Genomic DNA, 22,290 nt, shown 5'->3' on the forward strand with positions numbered 1-22,290 from the left:
GGTCTGTGGGGGGCATGTCAGCAGAATGCAGGTGAGTGGCGCTGGTGGGGGCGGAAGTGGTGGTGACCATGGCAGTAGAGGTGCGGACGTCATGGGGATAGTGACAGTGGGGTCTGTGGGGGGCATGTCAGCAGAATGCAGGTGAGTGGCGCTGGTGAGGGCGGAAGTGGTGGTGACCATGGCAGTAGAGGTGGCGGACGTCACTAAGCATGTGGCATCAGCGATGATGTGAAGGGAGGAAGTGATGTCAGGTGTGATGCATGAGGAATTGTGAGAGGTGGAAGTGGTTGTGGAAGAGGCCATGATGGGGGCGGAAGTGACATCATCAATCACCGTGGGGGTGGCAGCTGCTTCAGCCGCATGGCTAATGGCGGAATAGATTCCGAGGCCAGGGGAATCTTCTGGAACGTTTGAGGAGCACTGGTTATGGAGATGGGTGGATAAAAGTTTGTTGTATTTACAGTTTTTGATGTTTGAGATGGAGTTGAAATACTGTTTGTTGAGAGTATGAATTCTCCTGAGGATGTGGTACAGAGTGGGTCCTTTGCAATTCTGAGAGAGTGTGGCCCTCAGCTGAGGCAGGGCAGACTGTAGAGAGGTTAGGTGCCTTCGCATTGCTGCAAGCATGGAGCGGAGGATCTTGAAGGAGAACTGTTGCTGGTGTTTGTTTGTCAACTCATGTTGGATAAATTCCTGGTGATTTCATCACATGATCTCCAGCTTGTAACTGCACTGCCCCATCCTCCCACCACTGTCCCCCAACATATATATCCTTGTGGTGCATCAGACCCTTAATTACCTGATTCCTTTTATTGTCAGCCAGTCTTTTCTCCCTACATCCATTTGGATTTTAACTAGTTACTAAAGATGTTCAAGATTCACTGTTTTTAAAGCACAAGTTTTTACTGTCCTAATTATTTTTCTCCTGGGTGGCTTGCAACAATCTCCTGGGAATTAATCTTTACCTCCTGAAGAATTCAGGGCAATCACAACCAGATGCAAAACTCAGCACTTGGCTTGAAGTCCTGAGACTAGCATTCCAGTTTGAACTCCAACCAGGAGTTGCAGATGTCATGGACAAACTATTTCCCTCCCAGAGAATGAGACTCTAGATTTTAACTCCCCCTTTAGTACTTTCCAACACTTAGTCCCACCTAAAGCCCACAGGAAGATAAGAATACAAAAAAATTCAAATATTTCCTGTCTGATCATGTGACAGCAATAAGACACTTCCTTGCTGTGAGGGTAATTGGAGCTACTGTTATTTCTAATACAAGTAGAAGGAAGAAATTTCACATTCGGGTATACGTGGGTGCAGAGCGGGTTTGAGTCCTGATATCGATATGGCAAAATATCATGTTACACTGGTGTAGAGCCGATTTCACTGGATTAATAATCCAGATAAAAAGGACCCTGTTTGGAAAAGGTACAATCTCAGGCTATTGCATCCCTGCAGTCATGGTACTGTCTCACTGCTATTCCTGGTCTATACTTTATCTTCACATTTCAACATGGGCAGGTCATGAACAGGTGGGTGAAGATGCAAGTGTGGTGGATGGGTAGCTGGGTGAGGGGTAGGTGCTATGTAGATGAGTGTTTAAGTGGCAGGTGGCTGTGGTGGAGAGTTTATTGTGGGTTATGCCAGTTGGGGGCATTCAGTGCTGAATGAGCTGATTTTTAAAGAATTTGCCTTGCAACAATAACATGCCGTGGGTAGCATGAGCCAGACTGATGGTTCCACTTCTGTCCCTCATTGACAGAAGGTTTCACCATTGAGAGCTGTTAGAAGTGATATTTTGGGGAAGAAAGGAGGAGGGCTGTTGACAGAGTTTGCCTGATGCACACGAGGATTCCACAAATGAAGTGTGCATAATCCCCACTCACCCTGCATTTTCAAAAGCAGTCTGTCTGCTTACCACTGCCCAGCAATTTTTGGCAGTGGAGATACACTGAGGCACTTAATTGTCACTTCACTAGGCAGTTAAGGGCTTTGATAAACATAAAGGTAGGCAGCTAAGTGGGGACCTTACCCGTACCCTGTACTGTGAGCAAGAGGCTGACAGTGTGCATGAAGCAGATCAGCTAGTCACCTGATATATTGTACTTTCACTCATCCCAGCCCACCTCATCAGACTGAAACGCACACCTCATAGGTGACTGTAGCATCCAGGCCAAAGGGAAATTTCTTTGCTCAAGTAGTTGCAGATCTATGAATCTGTGAAACTGGATAACTGTGGATGCACAGTCATCCAGTTGCTCATGATAATGATCAATAAGTTTTAAATGTAAAGAAAATTTTGGGCTACAACTATGGTCTTATTGAAGACAATGTAACTTCCCCTGCTCCTATTTCTCCTGTGGTTATGCATACTTCTGTACTGATGTACAACCACTGACTCACTATGATCAACACTACCATACATTTGTCATTACACGCACATTTTTTAATGAGAGCTTGAGAAAACTTGATGCTTTGTGAATATACAGATTGATTGTTAATGATAGCTTCAGTTTTTACAGACATTATTTTCTCCTGTTGGGTGTTTTGTAATGTAGCACAATGAATTGACCTGGATTGGGTTCTATTTAAATTAAAGGTAGGTCCCAACAATAGAGCCATTTATAGAGTGCTCTGTCATGTGAAATTCTGATGTAGATGCTACAGCTGGAGACTGTCCAATTTGGACAAACAGCTCCTCCTGATACAATCCATTTCTACCAGGGTGTACTGACAGGAAAGTAATGTGGTTTAATGCATAGAGCAGTGTGAAAAGATGGTAGAATAAAAATTAGAAGATATATTGTGGTAATGAACATGACTTTTTCCATGAAGTAACTAAAATTCTTGTGATACTGTTGCATAAGAAACAGGAGGAGAAGATGACCATTGGGCCTGATGAGCCTGTTCCACCACTCAATATGATCATGCTGTAAAGGTTATGAGAACTGTAAGGCAAAAACTACAATTGAAAATCAACTGGAATGGTGAAGGCTTACAGGGAAGGTGGAAAAGCTTTAAGAGGAGTGAAGAAGAGCAATGAGAAAAAACTAGAAGCTAGCATATAGGGAAATCCTAAAGTCTTCTAAAGGCATAAAAACAGTGAACGAGTATTTAAAGGTGGAGTAGTGCTGATTAGAGACCAAGAGGGGGACACAGAGGCAGGGTCATGGCTGAGCTGTTAAATCAATATTTTGCATATGTTCTTACAATAGAGGATGCTGTTGCCCAGGCCCAGGTGATGGAGGAGGAAACTTGTCACTGGAAATGTTCAAAATTAGTAAGGAAGAAGTCTTGGATCGATTGTTAGCACTCAGCGTTGGCAAAAAAAAACAAGGATCAGATGAGATTCATCCAAGGATATTGAAGGAAATGACTGTAGAAACTGTGGGGGCATTGGCCAGACCCTTCCCTGGAATCCAGGAGGAGGTGCCAGAAGGCTGGAGAATTGCAAACATTACAGCCTTGTTCAAGAAAGGATTATCAGGATAATCCCAGCAAGTACAGATCAGTTAGTTTAACTTCAGCAGTGGGGAAATTTTCTAGAAACAATTATTTGGGATAGAATTAGTAATAACATGGAAAAAGGTTGGATTTATAGGATGGCTTAGCATGGATTTCCAAAGGTGAAGTCAAGGCTAACTAACGAGCTGGAGTTTTCTGAAAAGGTAAAACAGGCTGAATGAGTGTAACACAATTGATGCAGTATACCTAAATTTCCAGAAGATGTTTGATACAGTGCCAGTTGTGAGGAAAGTTTTAAGTCATGGTATAAAGAGGACCATAGCATTTTGGATTAAAAAAAAGAGTATTACGAAACAGAGGGTAATGGCCAATGGATATATTTGGGTGAAGGAGTTTTTGTTGTGTAGTTCCTCAGGATTTAGTGTTGGGACCCTTGCTTTTCCTGATGTATATTAATGTTTTGGATTGTGGTATACAGGGCTCTTCTACAAAGTTTGCAGATGAGACAAAATTTGGAAGAATTGTAGACTGTAACGAAGACAATGTGAAACTCCAAATGGGCATTGTCATGTTGGTAGATTTGGCAGTTGAAGGGGTATAAGTGTAAAGAGGGAACAGGGGCATAGATCATTGAAGATGGCAGAGAGAGCAATTAACGTAACACATTCAATATTCTCAGCTTTATTTTTAGTGGCATGTATTACAAGAGCAAGTAGGTGATGTCGAATGTGTACGAGACACTTGCTAGATCTCAGAAGGAGTATTATGTAGAGTGAGGGGCACTACATTCTGGAAAGTAACTGAATGTATTGGAGTGCAGAAGCAATTTGCAAGAAGTATTCCAGGAATGGGAAACATTAGCTCTAAGGATAGATTGAAGAAATTGGCTCTGTTCTCCTTGAATAGAAGACAGGTGAGAGGGGATTTGATAAAAGTTTCCAAAATCATTAATGGGCTAGATAAGGAGAAGCTGTTCCCACTCATAAAAGTAAAAAAAGAATAAGAGGATACAGATTTGAAGAGATATGCAAACAAAACACGGGTCTTGTGAGGAAAAAAAAACTTTCTCATAGTGTGAGTGTGGAATGTACTGAGGAAGGTTCAATTCAGGCATTCAAAAAGGCTTTGGATGATTATTTGATTAGAAATGTGTGCAGGGTCATGCAGAAAAGGCAGGATTTTGGCACTAGGTAATAGAACTGGTATGGACACATTAGGCCTTTTGGCTTTTGTAGCAATTCTGTGATTCTGTTATTCATGGCTGATCGTGAGCTTCAAATCGGTGTTCCTGCCCATTCCTAATACCCCTTGATTCTTTGAGAGATCAACAATCCATTTTTCTTCTTTTACATTGTTAAATGTAGTCCATGATGAAGCATTCACAACTGGCTGAAGAAGGGTGGTAAGGACAAGCCAGGGAACTATAGACCAGTGAGCCTGATGTCGGTGTTGGGCAAGTTGTTGGATGGAATCCTGAGGGACAGGATGTACGTGTATTTGGAAAGGCAAGGACTGATGAGGAATAGTCAACATGGCTTTGTGCTTGGGAAATCATATCTCTCAAACTTGATTGAGTTTTTTGAGGAAGCAACAAAGAGGATTGATGGGGGCAGAGCAGTAGATATGATCTATATGGACTTCAGTAAGGCATTCAACAAGGTTCCCCATGGGAGACTGGTTAGCAAGGTTAGATCTCACGGATTACCGGGAGAACTAGCCATTTGGATACAGAACTGGCTCAAAGATAGAAGATAGAGGATGGTGGGGGAGGGTTGTTTTTCAGACTGGAGGCCTGTGACCAGTGGAGTGCCACAAGGTACTGGGTCCTCTACTTTTGTCATTTACATAAATGATTTGGATGCGAGCATAAGAGATACAGTCAGTAAGTTTGCAGATGATACCAAAATTGGAGGTGTAGTGGACAGTGACCAGATGTGCCAATGGGCTGAGAAGTGGCAGATGGAGTTTAATTCAGATAAATGCGAGGTGCTACATTTTGGGAAAGCAAATCTTAGCAGAACCTATACACTTAATGGTAAGGTCTAGGGAGTGTTGCTGAACAAAGAAACCTTGGAGTGCAGTTTCATAGCTCCTTGAAAGTGGAATTGCAGGTAGATAGGATAGTGAAGAAGGCATTTGGTATGCTTTCCTTTATTGGTCAGAGTATTGAGTACAGGAGTTGGGAGGTCATGTTGTGGCTGTACAGGACATTGGTTAGGCCACTGTTGGAATATTGCGAGCAATTCTGGTCTCCTTCCTATTGGAAAAATGTTGTGAAACTTGAAAAGGTTCAGAAAAGATTTACAAGGATGTTGCTAGGGTTGGAGGATTTAAGCTATAGGGTGAGGCTGAACAGGCTGGGCCTGTTACTCCTGGAGCATCGGAGGCTGAGGGGTGACCTTATAGAGGTTTACAAAATTATGAGGGGCATGGATAGGATAAATAGACAAAGTCTTTTCCCTGGGCTGGGGGAGTCCAGAACTAGAGGGCATAGGTTTAGGGTGAGAGGGGAAAGATATAAAAGAGACCTAAGGGGCAACGTTTTCACACAGAGGGTGGTATGGAATGAGCTGCCAGAAGAAGTGGAGACTGGTACAATTGCAACATTTAAGAGGCATTTGGATGGGCATTGTAAATAGGAAGGGTTTGGAGGGATATGGGCCGGGTGCTGGCAGGTGGGACTAGATCGGGTTGGAATATATGGTCGGCATGGATGGGTTGGACCGAAGGGTCTGTTTCCATGCTGTATATCTCTACGACTCTATAAAGAATGTATAGATATCAATCTCTTTGATCAATCTCTCATCTTAAAACTCTCATTTACTTTCCTATTTATTTTTGTTTCATCAGCAAATTTAGTTACAATATGTTTGATCCTTTCAATCAAATCAATGATATAAATCATAAAGGGATGAGGGCACTGCACTGACCCTTGCAACACCCCACTCATGATACCCTGCCTGCCTAATAAAGACCCATTTGTTTCAATTCTCTGCTTCCTGTTCGTGAATCAATGTTCTATCTACGCCAGTATATTATCCTCTAAACCATGAGCTTTTGATTTCTGCAATAACCTTTGATGTGGCACCTTATCAAATCTCCAATAAGTCAATTAAACATGATTTCCTGTTGACAAACCATGTTAGCTCTGAAACAAAAACAAATTGCTGGAGAAGCTCAGACTATGGCAGCATCTATGGAGAGAAAACCGAGTTAACGTTTTGAGACCAGTGACCCTTCTTCAGAACATGTTGACTTTGCCTGATTACCTTAAAATTATCCAAATGCCATGTTATACAGTCTTTAATAATAGCTTCTAACATTTTCCCTATGACAGATGTTTAGCTAACTGGCCTGTAGTTTCCACACTTACTGCCTCCCTTTTTGAATAATTATATTCATATATAATTATCTGAATATATATTATTTTCCAATCTAAAGGAAACTTCTCCAAATCTAAGGACTTGGCAATTAAAACCCCCACATCAACTATCTCATTAGCTACTTCTTTCAAGACACTAAGATGAAATCTATAACTTGTCAACTCCCAGTTCCAACAATTACTCAGTACTATTTTTCTGGTGATTGTAATTTTCTTGAATTCCTCCCTCCCTTTTAATTCCTGATTTACAGCTATTACTGGGATGCTACTTGAATCCGCTCTAGTGAAGACTGACTCCAGACATCCATTCAATTCATTTGCCTTCACTAATTTTCTATAGGATCAACATTTAGGTTGTTAACTCTTTTCTTTTATAAATATGTGAATAAACTTTGAATTTTTAAAATTTTTGGGCTAACTTTATTTTTCTTGCCTTCTACTTTTTCCCTCCTTATTAATCTTCTGGTTGTTTTTTGCTGCTTATTACATTTTATCCAAGCTTCTGACCTGCCATCTATCTTTTTTTCAGTTCACTCATGGGACGCGGGAGTTACTGTCTGCGCTAGTATTTATTCCCCATCTCTAGTTGCTCTTAAGAATATAGCGGTGAGCTGCCTTCTTGAAATGCAGCGGTCCATACGATGTAGGTTGACCTACAACATTCTTAGAAAGGGTATTCCATGATTTTTGACCCAGCAACAGTGAAGGAATGTTAATACATTTCTAAGTCAGGATGGTGAGTGCTTTGGAGGGGAAGCTGGTGGTGGTGGCATGTACCTGTTGCCCTTATACTTCTGGATGGAAATGGTTATGGGTTTGGTAGGTGCTGTATAAAGATCTTTGAATTTCTGTCGTGAATCTTGTAGATAGTAGACACTACTGTTACTGAGTGTCGGTGGTGGGTGTTGTAGCCAATCAAGTGGGCTGTTTTTTTTTCTGGATGGTGTTAAGCTTCTGGAGTGTTGTTGGAGCTACACACATCCAGGCAAGTGGGCAGTATTCCATCACAGTCCTGACTTGTGTCTTGTAGATGATGGACAGTCTTTGGGGAGTCAGGAAGTGAGTTACTTGCCACTGTATTCCTAATTTCTGACCTGCTCTTGTAGCCATTGTTTATGTAGCAAGTCCAGTTGAGTCTCTGGTCACTTTTTTTAATTTCAAAAGTATATTTTTATGAATAAAGTATATTTATATACATGCAAAGTCGCTAAAGCAGTTCATTTCTATACCATTATTGCATATGGAGAAACAAACAAACATTGGAATTTGACTTTCCTGAGGCATTTCTGATTTATGCAGGATACTATATACATACACCTGAGGCACCAGGAGGGTCCGATAACTGAACAGACTCCAATTGTACTTTGGCTGAAAGACCTTAAATGATCTTTCTCCACTGTGCCCAAGCTTTATTGTGTCCCTCAGCACATAGTCCTGACCTTGGAACGTGCCAGTCTGCAACACTTGGTCGAGGCTAACTCCTTGCCTTGGAAGACCAACAAGCTTTGGGAAGACCAAAGAGGGTCCTTCACCAAATTGATCGTCCACTGGGCGCAGTCGATGTTTATCTCGGTGTTGAGTTTCTGGTCAATGGTAACACCCACGATGTTGACAGCTGATGATTCAGCGATGGTAACACCATTGAATGTCAAGGGGTTATTTATTTCCTTCCTTGTTATTGCCTGATATTTGTGTTCTGTGAATGTTAGATGCCACTTTTCAAACTAAGCCTGGGTATTGCATAGGTCTTATTGCATTTGAACGTAGACTGCTTCAGTATTTGAGGAGTTGCAAATAATGCTGAACAATATGCAATCATTGGCAAATGTCCACACTTCTGATGTCACAATTCTCATCCCAGACTCACTGTGTGTGTCGAAAATCAAGACTCAGCCTGCAATTAACCTCCAGGTCTGGCCTCACAATCAAACAAAAGCTTGTTTGGTCTGTTCTTTTCCTTTTACTTCAGGATATTTCCAAATCCATAAGAGATCTTCAATCCATACCAAAATTGATAAAAGAAAAAAAACATTGAGGGTTCTAAAAAAAACCAAAGTGAAAATTGTCACAAATTCCTGTATTATATTCCATCTTCTAACTTCTGAAGCATTCACTTAACCTTTCAGTATTTCTACAGTCCTTGAAACAGCATACCTTTTTCACCTGGTCTTGTATGATCAGCAAACTTTGACACATTACTCACTGTCACTTTGACTAAGCCATTAATGTAAATTGTAAATAGCTGTACTCCAACACTGATCCTTGCTGAATACCATTATTCATAACGTGCCAATTTGAAAATGCCCAATTTAAAGAAATAACTCAAAATGTGCAACACAATCACATTCCACTAAAAGAAAATGAAAATTCAGCAAGAAGCATGCATCCATGACTTAGTCAGGAAATTTGATTATAGGAAGATACTTACAATGCTACAAAAAATGACTTGCAAGTCTCAGGATTGGGAATGTTTTAGAAATCGGCAAAAGAATAGTTAAAAGTTCAGAAGAATGGGAAAAGGAATGTAAAGTGTGAAATTATCCAGTTTGGCAAGAAAAATAAATAAATCTATCATCTAAATGGTGAGGGATTGTAGAGCTCTGAGATGCAATGGATTTGAAAGTCTTAGTTTATGAATCACACAAGATTAGAATGCAGGTAATTTGGAAAGCTGATTGTATGTTACCATTTATGGTGAGGGAAATTGAATACAAAAGTAGGAAAGTTATGCTTCATTTATGCAGGGCTCTGGTGAAACCAATTCTAGAGTACTGTGTACAATATTGATCTATTTTAAGGAAGGATATAAATGTGATGGACCCAATTCAGAGATGATTTACCAAACTAATACCTAAAATAGATGTGTTATCTCATGATGAAGGTTTGGACAGGCCTCACTTGTATCTGCTGCAATTTAGAAGTGCTAATTTGTCCTGCTGAGTCTTGACAGAACAGATGCAGAAACAATGTCTTTCCTCGTGGGAGAATCCAGAACCAGGGGTGACTGCTTCAAAATCAGGGCCACACGTTTAAGATATAGAGGAGGAATTTTTACTCCCCCACAGAGTCTTTGAAGATTTTAATAAAGAGATAAAGATTTTTGATCAGCAAAGATTTGAAAATGTTTATTGAGGGAGACAGGAAAATGTGCATAAGGTTTGTAAGCTGCCTGTTCCATGGTAAAATCATGATCTTCCAATACCTAAATTTCTGACTCTTAGTCTTGTCAACCTGAACAAGGGCTTTTTAATGAGTGAGAGTCTTTGGATCATTCCTGTTATATTTCAAATTCTGGTAGAGCTTGTGCTATAATGGCTTCAAAATAATGCTTGTGATTAAAAGTTAAAAGAATAGCAATAAGAGTGGCTAAAATGGGCATTCTTTTTGAAAAATATATATAACTTGCTTTAAGTGGTTGTTTGATAGACAACATGTATTCCCTGTCCCTGGCCATTGTGCAAGTCTCAACTGAAGTACTTGCAAGATTAGTCATTTATTAAATCGTGAGCTGATCTTCCAATTCCATATCCTCACAATCAAGACTTCCTTCCTATGCCTCAGTCATATCACTGGTCTTCTCCCCATCTCAGCATATCTGCTCAAACCCTCATGCGTGGTTCTTAATTAATTTCGGCACCACGTCCTGTATACGATCACCTCTGTGATCTCTGACCTTCCTTAGAGGCCAGTCCAATAATGCCAGAAACCTGAAATCTTTCAGTTCAAATCCCTTTCTATCTCTGCAGCTTATCATAACCATCAAACCCTCCCAGAAAACTGCACTCTCTAGTTCCCTGATTTCCTTACCATCATTGGTGATTATGTCTTTATGTGCCTATATGTGCACGTGTAGGAGAGACAGAATGTGTGCGTGCTTGTGGGTGTGAGTGCATGTGATAATTGAGTGTCTGTACATGTGTACGCTTGGTCAGGTGTGTGGAGGGGTAAAGGCCAGTGAGAGAGTGTGTGCATGGGTGAGAGTGCAGGGAATGTATGTGCATATGAGAGAAGGTCTGTTTGTGTGTGTGTGTGTGTGTGTAATGCAATGGGATGACCTGTAGTGCGACATGAACCCAAGGTCCCGGTTGAGGTCATCCTCATGGGTACTGAACCTGGCTTTCAGCCTCTACTCAGCCACTCTGTTGTTGCTTGTCCTGAAATCTGCCTTGGATGATGGTCACACAAAGATCCAAGGCCGAATGTCCCAAACCTCTGAAGTGTTCCCTGCCTGGTGATTGTTCTGCAGTGTCCATTCATCCATTGTAGTAGCCTCTGCTTGGTCTTGCCAACGTACCATGTCTCAGGGCATCCTTGCCTGCAGTGGATGAGATAGACAATGTCACCCGAGTCAAATGAGTACCTGCTGCGTACATGGTGGGAGGGGTCCCCATGTGCAATGGTGGAATCTATATCGACACTCTGACATGTGTTGCAGCGGTTGCTGTGACAGGGTTGAACGATATTGTTGTCCTGGGCAGTTTGCTGCGAACAATGATCTGTTTAAGGTTTGGCAGTTGTTTAAAGGTGAGAAGTGGAGGCATGGGGAAGGTCTTGGCAAGGTGCTCATCCTCACTGATAATGTGTTGCAGGCTGTAAAGAACATGGCAGAGTCATTTGGCTCCTGGGAAGTACTGGACAACAAAGAGTACTCTGTCTGTTGCAGCCTGTGTCTGTCTCCTGAGGAGATCATTATGGTTTCTCACTGTGGCACGTCAGAACTGTAATGACCTTCTCAGGAGACAGACACAGGATGCAACCAATATGGTACGCTTTCTTGTCCCATACTTCCTGGGAGCTGAACGACTCTACCATGTTTTTCGCAGCCTGCAACACATTGATGAGGATGAGCACCTCACCAGGATCTTCTCCACGCCTCCACTTCTCACATTTAAGCAACTGTCAAACCTTAAACAAATCATTGTTTGCAGCAAAGTGCCTAGCCTTCAGGACAACAACACTGTACAACTCTGTCATGGCAGCCATTGCAAGATGTGTCAGAATATCGACACATATTCCACCATTACACATGGGGACACCTCCCACCATGTACGGGGCAGGTTTTCATGTGACTCGGCCAACATTGTCTCTCTCATATGCTGCAGGCAAGGATGCCCTGAAGCATGATACTTTGGTGAGATCGAGCAGACGCTATGACAATGGATAAATGGATACTTGCGCAACAATCACCAGGCATGACTGTTCCCTCTGAATCAGGGAACACTTCAGCGGTCCAGGAAATTCGGACACTGATCTTCGGGTGACCATCCACCAAAGCGGACTTCAGGACAGGCAACAATGTAAAGTGGCCAAGCAGAAGCTGATCGCCAAGTTTGGTACCCATGGAGATCGCCTCAAACGGGACCTTGGATTCATGTCATACTACAGGTGAACCCATTGCCGCGCACACCCTGCACTCTCTCACACACAACACACACACCCTGCACTCTCTCTCTCACACACACACACACACACACACACACACAGCACTCTCTCTCACACACACACACACACACAGCACTCTCTCTCACACACACACACACCCTGCACTCTCTCTCTCACATACACATACACACACACCCTGCACTCTCTCTCTCACACACACACACGCACACACACACCTGCACTCTCTCTCACACACACACTGCACTCTCACACCCTGCACTCACATGCACACACCCTGCACTCTTACGCACACACATACACACACACTCCCTGCACTCACACCCTCTCACAGGTGTTTATACTACCGCACACACTTAACCAAGCTTACACACTCACTCACACACTCTATCACACGCACTCACACCCACATGCACACACTCTGCTGCTCCTACATGTGCACACATAAGTTTGAAGTGAATTTGTATTTGCAGAATTACATTTTATTTTGCTCAAAAACTGCATGAATCCATGTAAGAATCTGTAAATCGTTGAACCAGCCACTGACACCTCCAAGTCATTGGGACTCAGACATATTTTATCCTCACACCTTAATGCAACTCTGAGCTGAGATGGCATCTATTGTTAGAAAAGCTGGAGTAGAAATTCTGGGATATTCATATCAAAGAACTGGAACTAGCACACCCCATTCTAAAGGATGAAAGACTTAATCTGAAATTGTTTAATTCCTTTTACTATAAATTCTGTCTCTATAGTTCTGCTCCACAACCACCTAATGAAGGAGCAGCGCTTTGAAAGCTAGTGCTTCCAAATAAACCTGTTGGATGATAGCCTGGTGTTGTGTGATTTTTAACTTTGTCCTCCCCAGTGCAACACAGTTATCTCCAAGTCATACCTTCTATCAGACAGGAGATGGTTTGTAGCACAAAGTACTTTAGGTTGCAGTTATGCTGCTACTTTTGTATGAGGACACATTGAAATGATATTAATAGCTTAATTCCAGCTTCCGTCTTGATGCAACTCTAATTCTCTAAAAGATCCCCTCTAGGAGGCAGTCTCACGCCATTTAGGTTGATCAATGGTGTGGAGAATGCAGGGCGGTGAGAGACTGGGAAAAAAAAGTCAATGCTCTGGAATGTATGTCGAATGTGATGAGAAAGCTTACATTGTATTTAGTCCTGTGACAGGGCTGAGTATGCTGCATTGCAGCACGTAATGGGTAATGCATTAAGCTGGCCATACTCCTTTCTCTATTGCCACCTGTCTTTGACTGACACTGGTGAAGTTCAGTGCTTGAGAATATTAATGTGGATGGATTTCAAATCATGGTCCCAGGAGAGTGTCCAATGTTGTAGAATGATAATGACTGGAGTGCATAAAAAAAGTTGTGTTATTGGTTGAAACTAGTTGCAATCTTGACATGATTAGTGATCTGTTCACAATGCAATTAACTTAATCACTGCCTTTTGTAAGTCACTAATTATAGAAATTTTATAAGTATTAACCTTTGGATCTCAAGGAGAGTGAACAGGAGCCTTATTCTCATTCAAAACTTCATAATGCCTCTTTATTCTTCTTGAGATTCGTTCCTTTTTGGCATTACCTTCCACTGAATTAATTTGCACTGAAAACTGAATAACAGTATGCATCACCACGTAGGTTACACTACATTCAGATATATACACAAAAAGCTCCGCATAGCTCTGTACCTGTTCATGCTCGGTTGGGGTTACAATCTTACAAGGTCATGACCTTTTGGTAGAGGCGAAGGGATAGTCTCATCTGGATATTTGTTTGGCTGGGAGCTAAGGTGAGAGGTTGCACTGGGTCTGTCAAGTCAGGGTTTGATCTAGTCGAGGTGTATACATGCAAACAAAATATCCAAACTTCCTGGTGTTTTGCTGGCTGTAAGAGCAGTTTCCTTCATTTGCGTAGCTTGATGGATTTTCTGGAGGCCTCTGGCCACTTTATTGGAGTTGAGGAATGCACTCTGCTGTTGTTTGGATAAATAAATCAGCAGCTTGCGAATTGCAGACATTTCTCACTCAGTAGGCTGGAGGACAACTACCATTAGATAACCAGTCATTTGTTCTAGATTACCTTTACACTGCAAGAAGAATCAAGACAGAACATATTTGCAGCTACAATCCTGACCGTGCATTTTCTGAATGATGTGACATGTCTGGAGTTTCAATGAGAGCAATTAATGGGGAGATCAGTGTTGCCTGCTTCTGGTAGAAGCTGAGAGCACTATTCTCTAGGAGTCAGTGACCTTAGTCGTATTCCCATGTATAATGGAAGATTTCTGTGTCTCCTGATGACAACGCAGATATTAAGTACAAACAACAGGACACGTTAGTGGAATGGAAATTTCTAATGAAGTAGATTTCTATTAGATTGTCAAACATACTGTTGTCTGGTAATGCAGTTTGCTTGGGACAGCTACAGCCAGTCAAAGAGCAAGGCTGAAGCATTTCCAAAACCAGTGCAGGTAAGCTGAGTGGGCTAATGTATTGGGAATGATGTGCCAGATTTGGGCTTGTTCCAGAGAGGTAGCTAATATGGGGTGGATGCTATCTAGATCCTGTAATACTTTTATAACATGAAGTTAATCATCCATGTCTCCTGATACTGACTCTTGGTTGCATCTCACTGGAACTCAAGCATTACAGAAATTAATCAATTTTGGATAGCTAAGGCATGTAGAGTGTCATGAAAAGTTTGGCTAATGTTCAATTTTTGGAGTTGTGGATGTAGGAGAGTACCTTTTTTTAAATGCTCCTTCCGGAAGTCACTAAGGAGTCCTCTGAATGATACTTGTAGTACTGTCTTCAGACTGAAAGTGAAAAGCCTGGGCTTTCATGGTGACAAACTAACTGAAGGAGTGTAACTCTGAAGGAGGGTCACTAGACCTAAAATGTAAACTCTGCTTTCTCTCCACAGATGCTGCCAGATCTGCTGAGGTTTTCCATCAGTTTCTGTTTTTGTTTCAGAGTTCCAGCATCCCCTGTCTTTTGATTTATGTTTTGAAGGAGTGTGATTGTTTGTCTTGCACAAGGCAAGTGAATTCTGGCACTATTATATGTTAAACTATGTTATACTAATGACCATGAGCAATAGATTTTTTAAATATTAAAGAAGTGAAGGGATGTAGGAACTGTGGGGTAAAATGCATTGAGGTGAGAGATCAGTTACCAACGCTTGAAAGATGGAGCAGGCTTGAGAGGCCAGATGGTCTAATCTGGCTGTTGTTTTCTCTGTTCATATATTTCAAAGCCATTAAGGTCACCTCCCCAGATGAAACTATACAGGACAAGGATATAAGCTCTACTAAGTGGGACATTTAAGTGGGGCTGCAAAATACAGTCCCTGCTTTGCCAAGGCAATGAATGACCATTTAAAACCTTGATGACACTTTGGTGGAGATATCTACTTCATTGCACTTCAATATTTAACCACTGTAAAGAAAAAACAGTGACTGTAATTATTGGAACTTTAATAGAACCACTGTAAAATATTTTTGGTATTATCTACTGCATTGACAATTGAATCACCAATAGCATTTGAGAATCCTACTATTTTGTATAGTGTATTTGTTAGTTATTTGATCTTTAGTATTCAAGAAGTGCATGCTGCAAGAAAATGACTGGTGCAGAATCACTTGGTCTTTTTTCCTGAAGTGGAGTTTGTGTTCCTTCTGAGCCTACCCTAGTAACCTCCAGCTAGGATGTATGTCCTTTTGAAGTGTAGTGTGTGCTATCCACACCACTAGACTGGCCAGTGGAGGAAAAGGAACTGGGTATTGGGCTAACTTGCATTGATGAATCATTGGCTCAATTAACACTGCCTGAACCACCTGCACATTATATTGCAAGGATATAAGGGCACTTTGAAGCCTAGTAATATTATCAATGTTGCATAATCATTTATAGTGCCAATGTTTTCAATTGTTTCTAGATCTAGGAAGTTGGGAGGGAAATGAGTGAGCAAGACTGATGTAGCTGATATGTCTATTCATGTTTTATAGATTGCATAATGGACAATGTCATCATTTTTTGTGGGATGGTTGTATGAAAATTATGCATTTCAGATGATGCCCTTTTATTCATTACCTTACCTTGTTTTGAAGTTTTCTGCATTTTTTTGTTATCAGCTGCCTTCACCTTTCTTTAATTCTGTTTACTCCAATCGCTTGTGAAAAACGAAGATAGTTTTTCTGATGATCTTTAGGAAGGTGGAGGGGAGTGGAGCAAGGAGCAGGGTGTGACATTGGCAGGCTCTTGGTTGCAGATTAATGTCGAGATAGAGGCCTTTCAACAAAGAAGAAGAGGTGAATTGATACATTCCCGTGTAACATGCCATGACACCCACAGCTTTGATTTACTTACTTCATCAGTAATGAACTTGCATGATGTGCGCAATCTGAATTACACAATTATATTTTTCAGGAGTGGGTTAGATTTTGCTAGGAGCATTGGGTCCAACACAAGGACCAAATGAGTATCCCAACCACTTGCTAGGACTGAAGCTGGCAGAGCAAACCTCCTTAAGCCACCCTCCTAATCGAGGATATTTGGCAGGTTTGCAATGCTGAAGAGCCAGTCAGAAGGCTGGCAGCATTTGAACCTTGGCTTCTCCACCAGTAAAGTAGGTGCTGCTAAAACAGATGAAAGACTAGATGGAAGCCTTACCGACAAAGCACCCTTGGAGGCATTGATAAAATGAAGAGGCTGGAAGGACTCTAACCAGAAATTTGTACTTGATCATGAACGCTGCCTTTCATGTCATTGGACACGTTGTTGAATCTTCCAACAACAGTCAATACTGACATAAAGAGGAGAGCATTTAGAAAGCAATATCTGCACTACTGTTTCTTGATAAAGTCATTAATAAGATGTGTAGAATAAGAATTTGGAATAGAATTGCATTTGTGGTTGTGAAATAGTTAACAAGTCGTCTTGTACAATGCATGTATAGGTGACTTCATATAAACCTGTGGAGAATGAATTGATATATTTTCTGTTCTGTTTGAAGAGGACTACACCTCCCCAATTGTATGGCTACTGAAAAACCATTGCATACACAAACCTGAAGTTTGTTACGATGGTAACAGACCTTTCACATGCAATCTGAAATAATGGTTGCTTTTATAAGCAACTATGTTATAACTGGGATACAAAGTTGTTAATGTGCCCAAAGTCTACACTATAATCTTTACAACCTAGCTGTTTGTTTGTTAGACATTCCGACAGCATGTGATTACTCGAAACCTGCTTAACTTAGAGAATGTTGTGCAGGTCATGGAGGTTTACTGACTTTATTCCAAAAAGTTGAAGGAAATATATTTTATCAAAACCTCCTGGAAGATGAACATGAGTTTTTTTAATGCCTGAATATCTGAAAGAAATCTGCTCGTTTAGAAGATCGATTGCAGTACTTTATTCACAATCTGCCTTTTAACTCATTGCATGTCTCAATAACAGATTTCAACCAGCCCTTATGAAATAAATGTTGATAGCACATTTAAGATTTAGCAAATTGAACATTAGCAAGAGCGTAGTTTAGTCAAAACACCAATGGAATACCTGTTAATGTGCAACCATTTGAGCTTTTCTTATTCTGTGTGTACTGTATATTTCATCAAATTGTATCCTAATCTCTGTGTTGAGCTAATGTGATATCCACTCAAGTTATCTGAATTATTTATTCGTTCAATAAATCAGGGGTGTTTCACAAACTTAGGATGATTAATGTAGGGAAAACAGCCTGATAGCCAATATAATTCAATGTAACCATCCTGATTCAAAATAAGCTCAATTCCATGGAGCAACTAACTTCAGGTAACCATTAAGCTGTCAGAGGGGCCAGTAGCAGATTAAACTAGCTTCCTATCCTGACTTTCTCTTTGGAATACCAGCCGCTTTTATGCTTCAGCAATATCATGGAAATAATCCAATATCACTATACAGGCCCTAACAATAAAAGATTAGGATGACTGAGAAGTCAAATTCCATTTTTAATTACATAGTTTTGGAATTTTTTTACTGTTTTTGAGGTTTCTCAAAATCACACTCACTTTTCCACAATAATATAAAATCATTGTCAGCATGAAAATATGAAAACATTTAAAGTATACCAGCTGTTACCCAAAAAATAATTTACAGAAGATTTCCATTAAGTTCCTCCTGTCAGTAAGTACAAACTTGGTAATCAATTTAGGACTTTGTTACTGATTAATTATTAGGATCTTTTCATTTATGTAATGAAAATGGTACTACACTTTCTCATCTCCATGTCTGACTAAATACCACATTACACTGGTGCTGAAAGTCAATGGAAAAGTACATTGGTCTCCTCAAAGTTAGACAAATGATAAACTATATCCTTTGACACATTTGAAAACTTTCTTAATTCTCGGATTTTAATATAAGATTTTCATTTTATCTTAAACATTAAGAAGCTAGACTGCCTCAAGTCATTCACAAAATTTACTATTTATGAAGTGCAGTGAGCATTATTATATTAAAGCATTATTTTCGTCCTCATGTGCTGTTATTGAACTAGATCTGTGTTTATCTTGAGGTTTTAATTTTACGTTTATAATACTGAAACCTATGCACAAAAGAAAATTGTAAAATATGTGTAAAAGTACTTAGGGTGTCTCACTTAGTTGGTAATGCTTCCTCAGTAAACAGTTTATTTGAAAAGCTTCATAATTTAATATGTGTTAAATATCAGTGGGATATATAGTCTGTCTCCTGATTAAGAATTCTTTTAACATTATGCAATTATTTGACCCATTAGTCTGCATTATGAATTTATGCTAATGCAAGTTTTAGTCATTCGATTAATGGAACAGCTACTGATTAGTTGTTTTCAAGTTGAGGGCACAGCTTACTGTTCAAAACTTTGCTTTACTGATGTCTCAAATTTCTCCTATTTGTTAACTTTACAGAGGTTGTGTCAGCCTTGAAGTAAAATATTCACTTTTCAATTTGATTTAATATCTACATTTTTTACTTCTGACTTTTTGTTTAGATATTGAACTAGGAGTGCAATTTCCTTCATTAGTTTGTTCCTCAAAGTCAGTTCCTCTTTTTACGGCTTCATATATGCACAGGCTGAAAGAGTTAAAGTAGAGTCAAATGGAGACAAATATTGATTTCAACTTTCTTTCTTCACTTCACTGATTTATTTCACATTTTTTATGAAAATCAGCTTAAGTATTACCTTAGGGACAAAATGGGCAGATGTGGGCATTTGGTGACAGGGTACAGCTGCTGGGTCAAATGACTATTTCCTTAATTTTGTAGATTTCATAATAACAGGTTTTAAATGATAAGGAAAGACTTAAAACTGAATTTGTATGGTGAAACCTTTTATTGCTTTGATCATGAAAACCAAGAACAATTTTGGTTGGTTTGCATTCAATGCTTAACTGCTCATCATTTTTCAATTCGAGATTCACTTCTTGAAAATTCAGTCATGTGGGAAATAAGTAGTTGTGCCAAGGATTCTGTTTAGTACATGTAAAGCAAACAACTGCTCTCCCACACACACTTTTATCTTATCAGAATTCGTTTTCAGGATATTGTGAAATTGCCCCATAGAAACTTATTGAATACATAGTAAACAGATGGAAAGAGGATACACTTCAGTGACCCGACTGAGAGAACAAATAAAGTGCAGAACAGTGAAGCAAATGCAACTCAGGAGAACGAGGTTTATCATTGATCAAGCTGTTAATATGTCCCAACTCCTCTTCTGGAACTTGTGGGAATTAATACCTTCATAGTACACTCAGACCTTGATATTAACACACCTAAGATGGCTTACAGAATCACAGCATTGTTTCAGTGCAGAAGGATGCCAACTGGCCTATCATGTCTGCACTAGCTGTCCAAATGAGCATCATTATTTAGTGCCATTCTCTTGCCATTTCACCATAGCCTTACTCATTGTTTTTGTTTAAATAATCATTTACTGATGTCTTGAACGCTTTAATAGAAATTGCCACAACACTTCAAGTAATATGTCCACATCCCAACTAAACTAAAAAGATTTTTCACACAGCACACTTCCTCCATTTCAAAGTTAGTTCAAATCTGTGCCATCCCATTCTTGATTATTTTACGTATTGTAACAGTTTCTCCCCATCTAATCTCTCCAGACCCCTCACAATTTTGAGAAGTTCAATCAAATCTCTTCTTATAGCCTTCTCCTCTCTAAGGAAAATGATCCCACCCTTTCCACTCTCTTCAGAATCGAAGTTTCTCATCAGCGGAACCATTCTCAAAAATATCTTTAGCTCTCTCTCCAATATGTTCACATCCTGCCTGAAGTATGGCACTCAAAGTGTACATAATACTCCAGCAGAGGTCGAACTAGTTCAACAGGTTCAACATAATTCCCATGCTTTTCTTTATAGTTCACATGCTATTGGTTGACCCGTAATGCCCTTAGGGAGGGAATTCCAGGATTTTGACCAAGCAACAATGAAGGAACAATGACATATTTTGAAGTCAGAATGGTGAGTGACTTGGAGGGGAACTTACAGAAGGTGATGTTCCCATGTATCTTGCCCATGTCCTTCTAGATGGAATAGGTTGTGAGTTTGTAAGGTGCTGTCTGAGGATCTTTGGTGAATTTCTGCAGTATATCAGGTACGACTCTAATCAGAGGAGAGTTTATCCCTGACACCCATTGATTCCAGTTTTGCTGGGGCTCCTTGATATCACACTCAAACTCAGCCTTGATGTCCTGAGCTGTCATTCTCCCGTCACCTCTTGTAATTTATGCCTCTACTAATAAGGTTGAGAATGCAGATCCTTTATTAACTGATCACTCCACCTATCCTGCCACTTTTACTGACTTCTGCATGTGTACATTCATGTCTGTCTGCTCCTGCACACTATCGCGAGAAGCACTTTTCATTTTATACTCTTTCTCCATGGTCTTTCTACCAAAATACATTACTTCATTCTTCTCCATACTGAAGTAACTCCACCAAATTTTTAATGTCTTTTGAGGTTTTGTCCTCTTCACAGTTAGCAAACTTTGAAATTGTCATCTGTATATGAAGGTCTAGATCATTAAAAAATATCAAAAAAAGCAATACTGCCCTGGGGAAATTTATGATAAAACCTCCGCAATCCAGAAAAACATCCATTCACCATTTTGCAGCTTCCTACTGTTTAGCCAATTTTGAAGAGCAACCTATTTGCTTTATTGTCGAATTGCACTTCACTTAAAATGCAAGTTACTTTTTTTTCCTAGACATTGGAGAGAAACTAGATGATGACAATTCCTAATGGGGAAAGTCAGAGTTGATACCTGACAGGTACAGATTGTCAGCACCTTCTCCAGGCCTTCAACTTGGCCAACGTACTCAATGCCTCTGGGCACACTTTGTGGCAAGCGCGTGCCCTCCATCTACAGAGACTGGTATTCATCAAGCACCGGCTTCATCACTTCATCATGGCACTTCTCAGACCTCATTTTGAGTTCCCTACTTCAGCACTGCAACTTGGTGCTCACTGACACTTTTCATTGTCGTGCTGCTGCTAAGGACAGGCACTCACCTCATTCCTCAGGGATCTTAGTTTATTCTCTTAGTGCTTGCCTTTTTTGCACTTTGCTGACTCATTTGGAGTTTACAGCCCATAATATTTCATATTGCCTTGTCTTTAAGCACAGACAGCCTGTCACATTTGCCAGTAATGATCAATCAAAAAACATTTTGCTGTACGGAATTGTGTTATCAGTGTCACATGATGCCATGTCCCAGCAGCCTATGCAGCAAACACACTGTGCTTCAACCAAATGGCCATGTGTTACAGTCCAAGGGAAATAGTCTTCAGTCAAGACTACGAATTGTTGTCAGTCAGGTGTCGGCCACAGATAATGTTATTCAGTACGAAATCTCTAAACCAGAAATGTTTGCTTCGAACTCTGAAGGGTTTATTTGAAGTTGAGAAAGTCTAAACTCAGCTACATGAGTAATTGGGGAGAGGCTATCAAATTCCCTCAAGACTGGGAATTGAAA

Source organism: Chiloscyllium plagiosum, chromosome 15, assembly GCF_004010195.1.
Source record: "Chiloscyllium plagiosum isolate BGI_BamShark_2017 chromosome 15, ASM401019v2, whole genome shotgun sequence".
Classification (NCBI taxonomy): Eukaryota; Metazoa; Chordata; class Chondrichthyes; order Orectolobiformes; family Hemiscylliidae; genus Chiloscyllium; species Chiloscyllium plagiosum.